We start from the raw sequence: 13,331 nt of genomic DNA, 5'->3' as shown, positions 1-13,331 counted from the left end.
GCAGGGGTAGGAGAGGAGTTGTAGCATTTCTGTATCATTTTACCCCTCATTGTTGAAAAAAAACACATTACAATATGGTAGAAAAGCCACACAAACCTGCAATATAATACAAACCTGTCTGACACATTGTTTGTATTGTTTTGCTGAACACAAGAGCTGTACACCTCAATATAAATAGAATAATGCACACAGTGACACACATACTCACGTATATGCACTCTCATTCTATTATTACCAAACATACATAAGCGCATGCACACACTCGCACTCACACACGTCTCTGTGAGCTGGTGATAACTGCTTAGCGGTGTGTGCTCCAACAATTGTCAGACTGCCAGGGCAGAGAGAGCCAGGAAAGGAAGAAGGGGAGGGTGAAGGAGCAAGCTATGAGTGGCACCACAGAGTGGGTACAAGGAGAATTAGACAGGTGCCACGGGAAGAGGTTGGCAGAATGAGGAAAAGGTAGATATTGGTAAAAAAAAAAGTGGTGGGACAGATAACAGCAGAATTGGTGGAAGAGGGAGAGATGGAAAAGACTTCAAGATTTCAGCGGATGACAAGACCAACACAGAAGACTGGAGAGAGACAGGGAACTGGAAGGACAAAGGCAGACAAGGAAGGAGGGGGGGGCACATAGCCAAAAAGAGGATATGGAAGAAAAAAAAAAGGGATGAGGAAAAAAATAGCGAAGTGTGAAAAGAGAACAAAACAAACCACAGAGGGTGAATGGTAATGTGTCGTGCAGGCACCCCCACCTCCACTGGATGCAACACTCCCACTCCTTTCATGGTCTGCAGTCTGTCATCAACACCCGTCTCCAAGGACAGCACAGGCAAGGGCTCCATCAGTGGCCGTGCAATAGAAATCACCCACGACATAGGTGAGTAGAGCTGTTCTCTTGTCTTAATTTCACTTAATTTGCCAGAACACTTCACCTCATCTCATATTATGTTAAGGAGGGGGAAAGGGAGGGCGCGAGCAAAAGGATGCGATAAGTCAAAGCGGGAGGTGGCGAGAATGAGATGGTGTGGGTTTGAAAGGAGGCAGTGTGTGTCTGCAACAGATAAACCGCTGACGGCCCACGGTCAGCAGTCCACCAGCACCACCATGTGGCTTCAACATTAGGGCAATAATTCACAGTGCAGGGGTCGTTTTTATCTCCTGCGCACTTAAGAAATCATTGAGAACATCACATTTTCACTTGGGAGTGTTTTGTCATTCTCACTCCCTCATTGTTGAGTTACTTTTGAAATACACACAAATATTGTAAGGGCAGAAGTGCACAACAACACACACATAACCATAAATGTGCCCTGATGTCCACACACACACACACAAAAGAAGGACTTTTGGTTAAATGTTTCTGTAGCTTATCTTGAACAGTCAATGCAGATACAGCGACTTGTATAATATAATATTCACTCGCATCTAGCTTTGGACTGGGTCGTATCTGGGTCACTACGGTGTGTGTTGCACCGCTGTAAGCCATTCGTTCATGTCAACAACTGACCTGCTTTTCCTCCCGCCTTCGCTCTTCCCTCTCTGCTGTGTAAAACCATTTAGCTTTGGATGAGACAACCATTCAGTTTGTGCAGAGAGAGAAAAAAAAAAGCTGCCCAAGTTTAAACTCAATCACATCAACCTTTGGAAATGTCCATTTCTAATGTGCTGTACTCGCTTTGTCTGTTAAGCTAAATTCTCTGAAGCTCTTCAATACCGGAACAAAAATATATTTGATAGCCCAAAACTTATATATTTTTAGATAAAAACAGTTTATTTCTTGCACCGCCACATTCTATAGTGACCGTCTTAAACTGAAAATGTGCCGTTTCTTTAATAAATATCTCAGGGAAGATTGATCCTGCGTTCAATTTCCCTCGGAAATCCAAAGTCAGAGCTGGAAATGATGTGACATTAGAGTTAACTGTGTTTCATTAAAAAAGTCGGAAAACTTGGCCAGGTTAGCCATTACTAGTAATACCAATTGGTAAAAACGCATTACTCGTCTTTTAAGCTTACAAACACCATGGCAACACGTCCCCAGATAGAAGTTGGACAATATTGTGTACGTGACAACTTTATTAAGACACCGCAGTAGTGCCAATAAACAGTATTGACTACAGCTTTTCTACTGTTGATGCGAGGAGCAGCCCTTTTGGATTTTCAGGTCAGGGTTGGTGAGGTTTGTCAGACTTTACAGGTTGGACTTCACGGGGCGTTCCAGGTGAAATGTTCGACTCGGAAATTCAGAAAAACCCAATTCAAATAGAACACAGCATTAGATGGCAATGATACACACAACCACAGCACTTGATGAAGTTACATTGTCTTACTTTTCTATAAATGTCAGCATGGTGGTCTGCATGTCTTTGTAGCTTGTCCCAGCTGTTTTGTTGTCTCTTCTTGTCTAATTCTCAGTGGATTGTAGATTGATCTATTCCACAAATGAGTTACTTCTAAGAATGCTAACGTCAGATAAAACTACTGACACAGACCTGATTCTTCTTAATGGTAGCACAACAGGTCAAAGGCTAAATCCGCTTCTGAATAAGAGATATTTTGGGCAGCGGAGGATACTGTTTTATGATTAAGACGTTCCACTAAAACAAGAATCAGTTCATTTGAAAATGTTTCCATTTTTCAGATTATTTTGTAGTTTTCAAGCATTGACGAAAGACTTGATACATTTTGTCAAGGCTCTCGTTTTCTAAGGTTAACTTTTATTTAGTTTTTGTCTCAATTGTATTGTACAAAAATTGTTTTTATTGGGTCAAAATGCACCTGATTTTAGAAAACAAAACCTGAAACAACATACAGAGCAGATAGGAGATGGCGTTCAATATATTTCATATTTAAGTGGGATGACCCTCTTCCTTTGAAAAAACAGTCATATCCAAAATGGTGAATTAACATAATGGTAGGTTCTATATACCTTAATCAGAGGCAAGTCTCAAAGGACTAAGCAGAGGAAGAAATTAAACAGGTGACAAGACTACACACCGACACCTGCTGCAGAAATGTTAAACGCTCTCTATAGTTGCTTGTGCACCATCTGTAGCGTAGAAGACAATGATCCTGACAGACTATCACATAATCTGGAGAGGATTATATCTATAGGATGTGTCACCATTTCTCAGTTGGAGCCACTGAAGAACGTGAGGCGGCACACACACACACACACACGGACATCTCTTATTCCTCACCCCACCCAAGTGTGTTGAGGGAACGGATAAATCTATGGGAACAACTCAATCACATGACCTTATGTAAATACCCAAGTCAGCCCCCCCCCCCCCTCTCTTTACCACTATGTTAGCTCCCAGCCCTATGGCTCCTCTGGCACAGTAATGCACAAGGGGCAAATTATTAACATTTGCTCTCATCGTCTGCAAATGGCAGCTCGTGCTTGCCATAGAAATGAAACACTGGCCCATGCAGGGGAGAGAATGAGAAAATATTTGAGCTGGGAGCATTTAATAATTTGTCAGGCTGAGCAGTAACATTTGCTTTTCGGGGCAGTGGATCAAAAGAATGGTCTTCTTCAAAAAGCTTTTGAATCAAAGCTTTTTTTTTTTTATTGGTATCTTCCTCTATGAATTCAGAAGCCTTACTCAGCACTTTTTATTGACCAGCATTAAAATTTGAGCCAGAAAATACATTTCTTGTAAGAGCTGTTCAATTTTAAAGTCGTGTTTCACAGGAAACCAGACCAAGACGTTAAACAGACGGGGCAAGGAGCCTGGAATGTATCTTTAGCAATAACCATCACTTGACAATAAAATTATATTTGTCCTAATAAAAATTAGGGGAAAAAGACGTCTTAATGCTATGCTTCATTTTGCAGACATACTAGCTGTAAGCCCTCAGTACTTAAAGGCTTTGGATGCACCTCATTTGACAATTTCAGCAGAGCAAATGAAAAAGTTTGGGGACACTGATTGATAACTTCACAGCAAGAATGCAATAACTGATTTGAAGGGCGACAGGGTACATTTACGTATGTCCAGAGTTTCTCTCTAACGTGGCTGCAACACTTATCAGTCCGTTACTGTAAGGCTGCCATCACTCAAAGGGCTAAATGTGACACAAGTACTGTAAGAAAGACTGTAGATGAAACTCCACAGGCACCACAAGTGGCGCACCTTCCCCATTAGCTACTCAAGATGTTTGACTCAAGGCGAAGCACGGTGCAGCAGCCTTTTCTCTGCTCTGCTGTAGTTTGATCCTGCTGTGAAAATATGCTGTCTTTTTGTAACGCTTGAACAAGACAGACAGACATTGAAAAGGAAAAAAAAAAAGGCACATTCGTAAGTTATAGTTTCAAGCAAACAACATCCATCCTTAAGAGCGTCAGTGAGACCTCATTTCAAAGGGAGGAACTACTTTTTCAGAGAAGAAGTCCAGTAGATCGATATGTTGAGCAGTTTAGAGTTCTTATTTCCTACAGGTGAAATGTTTAAAGGACTTGGCAAGAATGTAAACTATAAACAGTTTAGTTCAGTGACTTCATAGGCACCTTTTCACTTCAACATTTCAATGTTTCATTAACATCTGCTATATGGTACAATTTCCTCAAAGCCTCAGGACTAGTAGTTACCCTGAGGCATCTTAACTCAAACACATGGCCAAACAACTTGTAGGGAAGATGTTCATTTTGCAGTAGTGTGAGATGAGAAAAGAATCAACTGTGTTTTTGTTGAAAGTTTCAGAGTTTACTTTGATGCTCTTTATATTGTATTCTGTAATTATACGATTAATAATACAGAACACTCTCATATGAATGAATGTTTCTATAGTCTCCTGCCTATGCTCTACTTAATATATACTGACTTAACTTAAATCTTTTACTTCACCTTCACTCAGCAACTTTGGTGACCCTTTGAATCCCATGACACTTTTTATTATCTGCTGTTGAAATAATGATTAATCAGTTGCAAGTTGTGAAAGTTGGCATTATGCCGTTTTTAAGAAGAACACACTGAATAGACTCTAGACATCTCTGTCATAGCTTGATCGTAAAAAATTGCTCACCAAATATAAAATTTGGGGTTTCAAATATCAACTTTTATGTCAGTGATTGGCAGACATGGCGGCTAAACAAAATGATTTATTGACACGTTTCTGTCACTAATGCTTTGGTAAGTGACTATGTTCAAGGTTTGTTTTGGAGTCAATTATTCCATCACTTACAGCTTCCGAGCACCAGATTCCCTTCAGAAAACCTCTTATTTTACTGCCTGGTTCTGGTGCTCGCCTGCCTCCCTTTCCTCTAGCTGACAGTGTTGCTGGTCTCCTATTCATCATTCAGTGCATTTTGAACCAAATTAATGATGAATACAGAATGTGTGGGAGAATATAAATATTGTTAATTAGGTGAAAAAAATACCCTTAAACGTTCTGCTGTGCAACTTGCTGAGCTCAATTTCACCATACCAAGCACTGAAGACCTAAGACCATGCTACAAAACTAGAAGACTAAAGATGATGGATTTTAATATGTGCTGAAGGATGTCAGCCGAACAGTGTTGGTCTTACATGTCGGTCCCAGAAATAGACATATCAGTTGTGGCAGTAGCAGTAATGGTAGTAGTCACAGCACCAACTTAAACCTTTCAATACTGTCAGGGGAAGGACGTTGGTGAGCTAATGAGAGCGGCCGACTGGGGAGATGTGTGAATGAGTGCGTGTGTAAGTAACTATGAAAGCAAGATATGATACAAGCTCGAAGTTTTCCGCATGATTATTAATTCAACCGCACGTTCCAGGTTCAAGAGGTCTCCGTTGGAGAGATTCTAGCCCACTGTGGTGCTAAGTGAGCCATTCACTCACTCACAAATTTTAGGTTTATGAAATCAGGTCCAATAAATACTCCTCCAGTAGTCTGTGACAGCTTAATGAGCCCTTTCAAAAGCAGCTTAGATGTGGTCAATTTCCTGTTGTTGTTTTTGTTGTTGTAGGCCTACCTGGTTGTCATTCACCTCAGCAGCTAGTCAAGCGTACTTAACTTCAAGGAGAGGCAGCTCCTTTGATGTGTGGGTCCAATGTCGATGCTGATTAAAAAGGGAAAAGGATATTAGAGCATATGGGCGCACACCCACTCCCAAACACAAGGTACGATAGAAACCATTCAGAGCAAGAATGTATTACCTTGGCTTACCTGTGAGAAGAGCGTCTTGATCAGAGTATCTGTCACAGAGGTCCCCCAACATCGCATGCTCTATTTCTCTCAAAACATCAGAGTCGTCTTCATTAGACTTGTGATGTTCCCGGGGTTCAGCCTTGAGTGAGGCAATAACAGACACAGTCACATCTGCTCCTCGTCACCCATTACTCTGGTGGCATGACGACTGGAGTCAAAAGTCACACTTAAAAAACCTCTGTGTTACTCATGTGACAGTTTTTTTAAAGTGTTCTTTACACTTCAATGTTGCCAGCTTTGTCACTTGTTGCTTGCAGGAACAACTACAAAGAGCGCAGGCTGACTACTCCCCGGTAATGGCAAGGCCCAAGAGACATGGGGGCCTTTTAAAAATGATTGATGGCCACACCGATTGCGCTTCGTTCCTCTACTAGTATGCACTAGCCAGGTAGACTGGAAGACAAGCAGAAAGGCAAACAGGAAACCACTGCCGTGGCCGCGACACACTCGTACTACTCACATTACCAGTGCTCTTCCGCTCACAAATAAGGAGCGATGTCGATGGTGCTGTGAGGTGAACGCTCCCTCACGCCTCCTTCCTGATCATCTATGTACCTCGTGCAGGTTGTGAAGGATTACCATCTATGTTTGGTCGGGGACATGTACATCTGCTGTCTCCCAGCCAAGTCACTTCAAGAATTCATGACGAATTCATGGTTGCCTAATCTGTCACAGTTACCATGTCGAAAGACAAAAATATCATGATGTCTGATCCACGTGCAGTCTTTATTAACTAAAAACATGATTTCAAAGTATTTAATAATAACATTATGAATGGACAATATATAAATAATAATGACAATATGATTCATATAATAATGAATAATCATAATAACGTAAAAATTATGCAATGATTAAACAGTTACATCCCTATATTACAGCAAAATCAATTTAAATTGATCAATATGCTGAAAATTGCCCTCCAGAACACACCCAAGGGCACAGGTCAGACATATCGAAGACATATTACCCCAATTTTTTAAAACATTTGTCATATTTTATTGTCAATATATCACTATTAATTAATTCCCACATTGATATCCTTCTTGATTTTGATTCATCCCCAATGAACAGCTGAGAAACATACTGATAGCACCCCTGCAAGGCCACTTCCTCAAAACATTTTCATGTTTCATTTTATTCATTGTTTGGTTGTGCGGCACTCAAACGAAGCCTCAAATCTCCTTTGTTTCTTTTCTTCCTGTCTATCATCTTCTGCTTTGTTATTTGATTCAAATAATAAATAAAAAAACAGCAGATGAGTGCTTGAAATATCCTACTGAGACTAAAGCCTCATTTCCGATGGTGTCCTAGAAACATAAATCTCATTATAATTTCCAACATCAAGACAATCTACTTTGGAATAACACAACATTATGAGTAAAGCTAAAAAAAGATTTTAAAATAAACATATTGAGAAACCCAAACAACTTCCAAGCATACATATGCATGTGAGCGCCTTCGACGAGATGAAGCTCGTTGGATATCGGGGGAAGAAACAAACGAATACACGTTCAAATCTTTTGAAACTTTGCAAAAATAATTAACAATATTGTTTTACTGCCACGAGTTGGACCCAAAGACGAGATCATATTCAGACAGAGCTTCCGAAATGTGAGCTTGTATCGAAGCGAATATCTTACAAACGAATATATTACAGGCGAATATGTTACAAACTACTGGGTGCCACAGACAACACACACAGTGTTAACCATTATTTCTCTTTGCCTCACAATCACAATGACGACGAGGGCAGTATTCTTTAATTTACACACCGGCCTCTATAATTATGCTTTATGAATAATGGGAGCTCGTTACACCTCAAAAATGTTCTTTATTCCCCAACCAAATCCTTATTATCAAGTTGTCAGGGCCTTAATTTAATTTCCTCCACTGATGAATGTGGAGTCATTGGGGGTGTGAGGAGCGGAAGCTATTTTGATATCTCATCCAATGACGATTCCTTTGGGAACCTAAGACTACAAAGTGATAATGCTAATATCAGTCTGTTCAGCTGATCACACAAACAGAAACTGGGAGCTTTTGTAATTTATTATGATGTAGTTATTGGCTGCTGTTGGATGACAGGAATACAATTTTTAAGTACATTTGGGTGTATCCATTTTGTGGTACTTGCAGTAGACTCATTCACTACTTTGTGAGGTTTCGATAAGGCTCAGTGAGATTGATAAATGCATTTACTTGTGCTTTATACCTACTTCAAAAAGGAGACCTCACATTAATACATAGGTGAGGAAGGGGCTATTATATGCTATTCATACATTGTTTAGTCGTACATCTTTGAACGAATGATGAGGTGGTTAATGTTTTCTGTGGTTGATTGAAAAAGCATTTACACTGCATACAGTGAGTACAGTGTGTACTTCATTTTGTAGCACATTTCTTTCAATATGTTCAAGTTTGGAAATTTAGCAATATTGCCACATTTTCAAAGCACTCAAATTGTAAGTTAAAGTCAATAGTACAGCATGTAAAGCTTGGTAGAAAATCTTCTCTTTGCAGATGTGGAATTTAATCAATAAAACAATTTAATTGATGAATGTGTTGTATTAATATGCAATTTTTTCATTGTAGAGTGTATGAATGCACTCAAAAACAGCGATATCCCCCATTTTAAAGCATAAACAGGCTCATGATGTTACTGAAATAAACACCTGATAGTTTCATGCACAAAGAGACAATTGAGTAGAATCAAATTGAGACATTTTGCTCGATAATAAGGAAATCTTTCTAACTGTACAGCAGCATGCAATGTAAAATGATCTCATGATGTTATGACCAATTACGGGGAATAATAGGGATGTTTGACACTAAATAGAGAATGTTAGTGTGAGGGTCGATGATATTTTATGAAAGAGAATACAATATTCTCAATATACTGTACTTGGATAATTAGAGGCAAGGTGAGCTCATTTGAAATAATGGAACATCATTTTATGTTAATGCAGGGTACGCATCAAAGATGGTCAGCCCCTTTGTGATTTACTTTCTGTGGCAACAACAAAACAAGAGGGGAGCCATCAGTCTGATCAATCTGATGTAAGCCAACTGAACTAAAGAAGGCCGAATGTTTCTCTGAAGATTTTGTGAGTGTTTCTTTTCCTTGTTTCCATCATAGAATACTCACATCACCACCCACAATACTCAACAATCAAGTGTATGCATTATGTATGCATGCATGACTTTGAGTGTACTAAATAATGTTATAAACACACGATATACTCACAACTAGGTTACAGCATGTAGTATGTATCTGGGACACATCATTGGTGTTGCCAGGGAAACCCTGGCTAACACATTACTTTGGTGTTATTGCACTTATCTTTTTCTTGAATTTATAATTTTAAAGAACAAACACAATCAGTGATTACAGCTGATCCAACAAAGCTTTCGTTTGGGATTTTCCCTTCATTGTTTTTAGTGGACAAATCTGGAGCAAATCTGCCCAATAATACTTTAGTGTGTCTCCAACTGGAGAGTTGGCACCTTTCAAACACAGCCAGTCCAATAAGCAAATATTGGCCACACAATGACAGTGCGTGAAAACCTGTGAGGATTGGCAGACTGTATATTGAATTGTCGGGCAGGAAAGTGGACAAATAGATTAATGATTTGCTATTTTAACACAGTCGTTGGAATTCTAACAATCCCTTGGTGTTTTTTTTTTTTCCTCTTAAGGCTTTGTTTCAGAGCTGATGGCAAGCCGACAGAGAATACCCTCCTTTAGTGTATTCAGAACCACATGTTGTACACTGCTGTTAGAAAACGGTATTCAAGATTCTGACTACATTTGTTTTTTTAAATAATTGTCTTGAATCTAGGTCTAGGAGGTCTATTTAATCATGCCAAGTCATTTCACACTAATGTAGACATCTGCCAGAGTCTGTTTGATTTAAGTTATTTTACTTTATGTAATTTAATATGGCAGAGATAATGCAACACATTAAGGAATGGCCATGAACTCATGGCATAGTTTGATTTATCAAATATTAACTGATTGACATTTCTATTTGGAGTCTACTGTCAGCTTATGTGGAGATGACAAAATCGAATGTAGTAGCATGTTGCAGTGTTAACAGAACAACTGAAGGAGTCGGTGATGGTCGGCCGCGTGTCCCTACTTAATGACATAAAGTGATGTCATTATAATTACTTTTTAAGGTCGCTGTTACACCTTTGTTTCCAGCGTGTGGTGGGCGGCTGGTACTGTTGTCACCTTGTGAGTCCATGCGTTCGTGCACGTGTGCGCGTGTGTGTGTGTGATCATGACAAAAATGTGGTACAGGGGACACCTACTATAGTGGGATAGAATCTATCTATCACTGAAGAAGGTTTTAGTACTTGGACATAAGTTGACATCAAAATGAAGGCTGAGTTTGAAGATGGGTGTGGTCCGACCATGGCCACTAAAAATAGGTTAGGAAGGGTTAGGAAGTGGGGAAGGGGCCATTGGCCCAAACAGCGTCGTTGCAGCTGGTGTGATCCCGTCACAAGATGGTCTCTGGTTTGGGATGAAGGATGAATTATTAGATTCCCCCCCTAAAAAAATCATTGACCACTTGCATTTTGCTTTTAAGAGTTGGGTTTCAAAAATAAGTCCCACATGTTACAAATCCAGACTAGGAAATTATTTAAGAATTCCAGTTGCAAAAACAAAAATGTAAAACAGAAAATTCTCAAGTACAACGCAAACATGCTTTGAATACAAGCAAAACAAATGTAGGGTGCTGTTAAACAAAGGGTTTAAGCAGATAGAGTTCTCTTATAATAACTGTAACAACTGAGTTAATGTCTGTTGCAGATGTTTTGCCTCAGGACAAAGTCATGTTTACTGCACAGTCTTACTGAGCCCTTAAACGCATTATGTGCGTTAAGTGTGTACAATAAGCCCAGTGGTTAAACTTTGCCCGTCTTTCATTGGTTATTCTTGTCATTTTGAGTATGGGGCCTGAACAATTATAAACGATTAAACAGTTAAACTATTACTGTCTCTCTACTGCTAAATAGTGCGTGATTAAGCTATAATACATAAGAAGGAGGCGGTGGTGTTCAGCAGTCACAGGCAAAAAGCAAGAAGCTGAGTGTCACTGACACCAGTGCCAATATCCCATAAAATAGTTCACTCTCCTGCATATATAGTACTACAATAGCATAATGAAACAGATGAACAGTGAAATCTCTGAAACCTTTAAGGGCTGAGGATAATTTTAAGTGACTTAATGGTTTATTTATTTATTCAGTCATAATAATGTATTATCCATGGGAGTAATGGGGCACCATCGGTTCCTGCCGGCCCCTGGGGCAACAGATGTTTCACAGCCCATATGGTGTCTTACTTTCTTTCATGGTCTCCCTCTGTCTCTCGCTGTAATTTCAACATGTGTTGCTTTCCTGCTTTTACATAGAATAATGCAATGAGCCCACTAAACCAATGTACTGTTTTTTAGAATTCAAATGACATTTATTGACAGTCTATGAGGTTCGGTGATTTGGGATGACTTCAGTATCGTGTGACTGCCTCTTCTTCAATTTAGGTGGTTTTATTACCTTTAACAGAAAACCCAAGGTACTTTCCAGCAGGTGTTCTGGGCATGGTCGACTGAAATATACTGAAGAACACCGGCGTCATGATCTCAGACACCTGGTCCTAATTGGGTTCTTTGACCCAATAAGTCTGGAAATGTACTTTGATGTTAGCTACAACAGTTGCATCACTATTCTGTAGGCAAGTGTTTTCTGTGATTGTTTTTACCATTACCTGTCTGATTTCTGCTGTCATTCAGGGATTTTGGCCCCTGGTGTCTGCAGTGCCAGTTATTTTCAAGCTCAATAACAGCTTAGCTCAGGGAGAGAAGAAGTACAGATAAATGCTGATTCATTTTGTAAAAGTTAAAAAAGACTGTTGAAGCTGAACTTGAAAACAAATGGCCCTGGTGTGGCAGTAGTCCACAGCTAAATGCACAATATCCAAAAGAAAAATGTTATACTTTTGGGAGTTTTACAGATTCTTGATCTACACTTCACAACCCCTTTGCCAAAAAAGAACATCGATATGGGACGATATTCTAAAACCCTGGAAGCATTTAATGGCATGGCTCTATGGCATTGTTGGTCTGTCGCTTGGTCGGTCCACAACTAATGTGGTAATTATCACATTATACCATGCTAATATGCTAATATGCTCAGCTAAAACGGTGACAATGGTGAATATTATACCAGAATAAGATCATAATCTTAGCATTGTCATTGAGAACATGTTGATGTTTATTGATTTTAGCAATTAGCTTAAAGCACCGCTGTAATGACAGCCTTACATAACCACTAGCGTGAGGTCTTGTTTGACAATAGCTTTCAAAATGTTTTAAAGTTTCATTTCATAAAATATCTGCACATGGCAACAACTGTAAGGTTACAACTTCACAGATCATGGTTATGGCAAATGAACCGTGGTTAAGCTATCATTCAGGTTAGGCAGGTAATACACCTGGTGAGGGTTGGGTAAAGATCATTGTTATGGTTATTAAAATGGCTAAAGTTAATTGCAGGAGGTGTGATCATGTTTAATTTTGGGAGGAGTTGATTAGATTGTGTTGTGTCTATTTGCCTTTTCTGTTGAAAAACTGTGTTTTGAGGCACTGCTGGCCTTTCAATGTCATTTATAAATGCTTTGTAAGGCATAAATAGTCCTCACTTCAGATGAGGTCACACAAAACAAAAAATTTCCTGACGACTAGTAACTACCTGAATTAATTATGAATTGCAGTGTTAATACGCGTTTATAAAGCATATATTAACATAGTTCCTAACCATTAGTGCATATCTAAATCATTATATATATTTAAATGCATGAATAATGTACATCTAAATAAGTTCTTAATCATTTACTTACACTTTATAAATGATCTACAACTCCTCAATAATTGGTTTGTAATATATATAATACTTCATTTACAAATGGGGAATCCATAATTTACAAAGTATGAAAACACAATCATGAAACACATAATAGACGAGCTTATTAATGAAGAATAAAACATTTATAACTGTTGTGAATTGCATACTAATGAGTGTTAATGTAGGAACAATGCTTTATAAATGATGAATTAAGTGTT

General features: G+C 39.0%; 1 long non-coding RNA gene across 1 annotated transcript in view; it reads left to right on the top strand.

Moving 5' to 3' along the window:
- The first annotated feature begins 317 nt into the window (after positions 1–317).
- The window catches only part of LOC116382947 (uncharacterized), a 32,991-nt gene continuing 19,977 nt past the window's right edge, over positions 318–13,331 (top strand). Inside the window, exons 1-2 of the long non-coding RNA XR_004212746.1 lie at positions 318–880; positions 9,168–9,305. This is a non-coding gene — a long non-coding RNA (uncharacterized LOC116382947). The remainder of the gene's footprint in view (positions 881–9,167; positions 9,306–13,331) is intronic.

The sequence above is a fragment of the Anarrhichthys ocellatus genome, unplaced genomic scaffold, assembly GCF_004355925.1.
Source record: "Anarrhichthys ocellatus isolate YVR2014 unplaced genomic scaffold, GSC_Weel_1.0 scaffold6, whole genome shotgun sequence".
NCBI lineage: Eukaryota > Metazoa > Chordata > Actinopteri > Perciformes > Anarhichadidae > Anarrhichthys > Anarrhichthys ocellatus.
The sequence above is the reverse complement of the archived record's forward strand: the minus strand, read 5'-3'. Positions and strand labels throughout refer to the sequence as shown.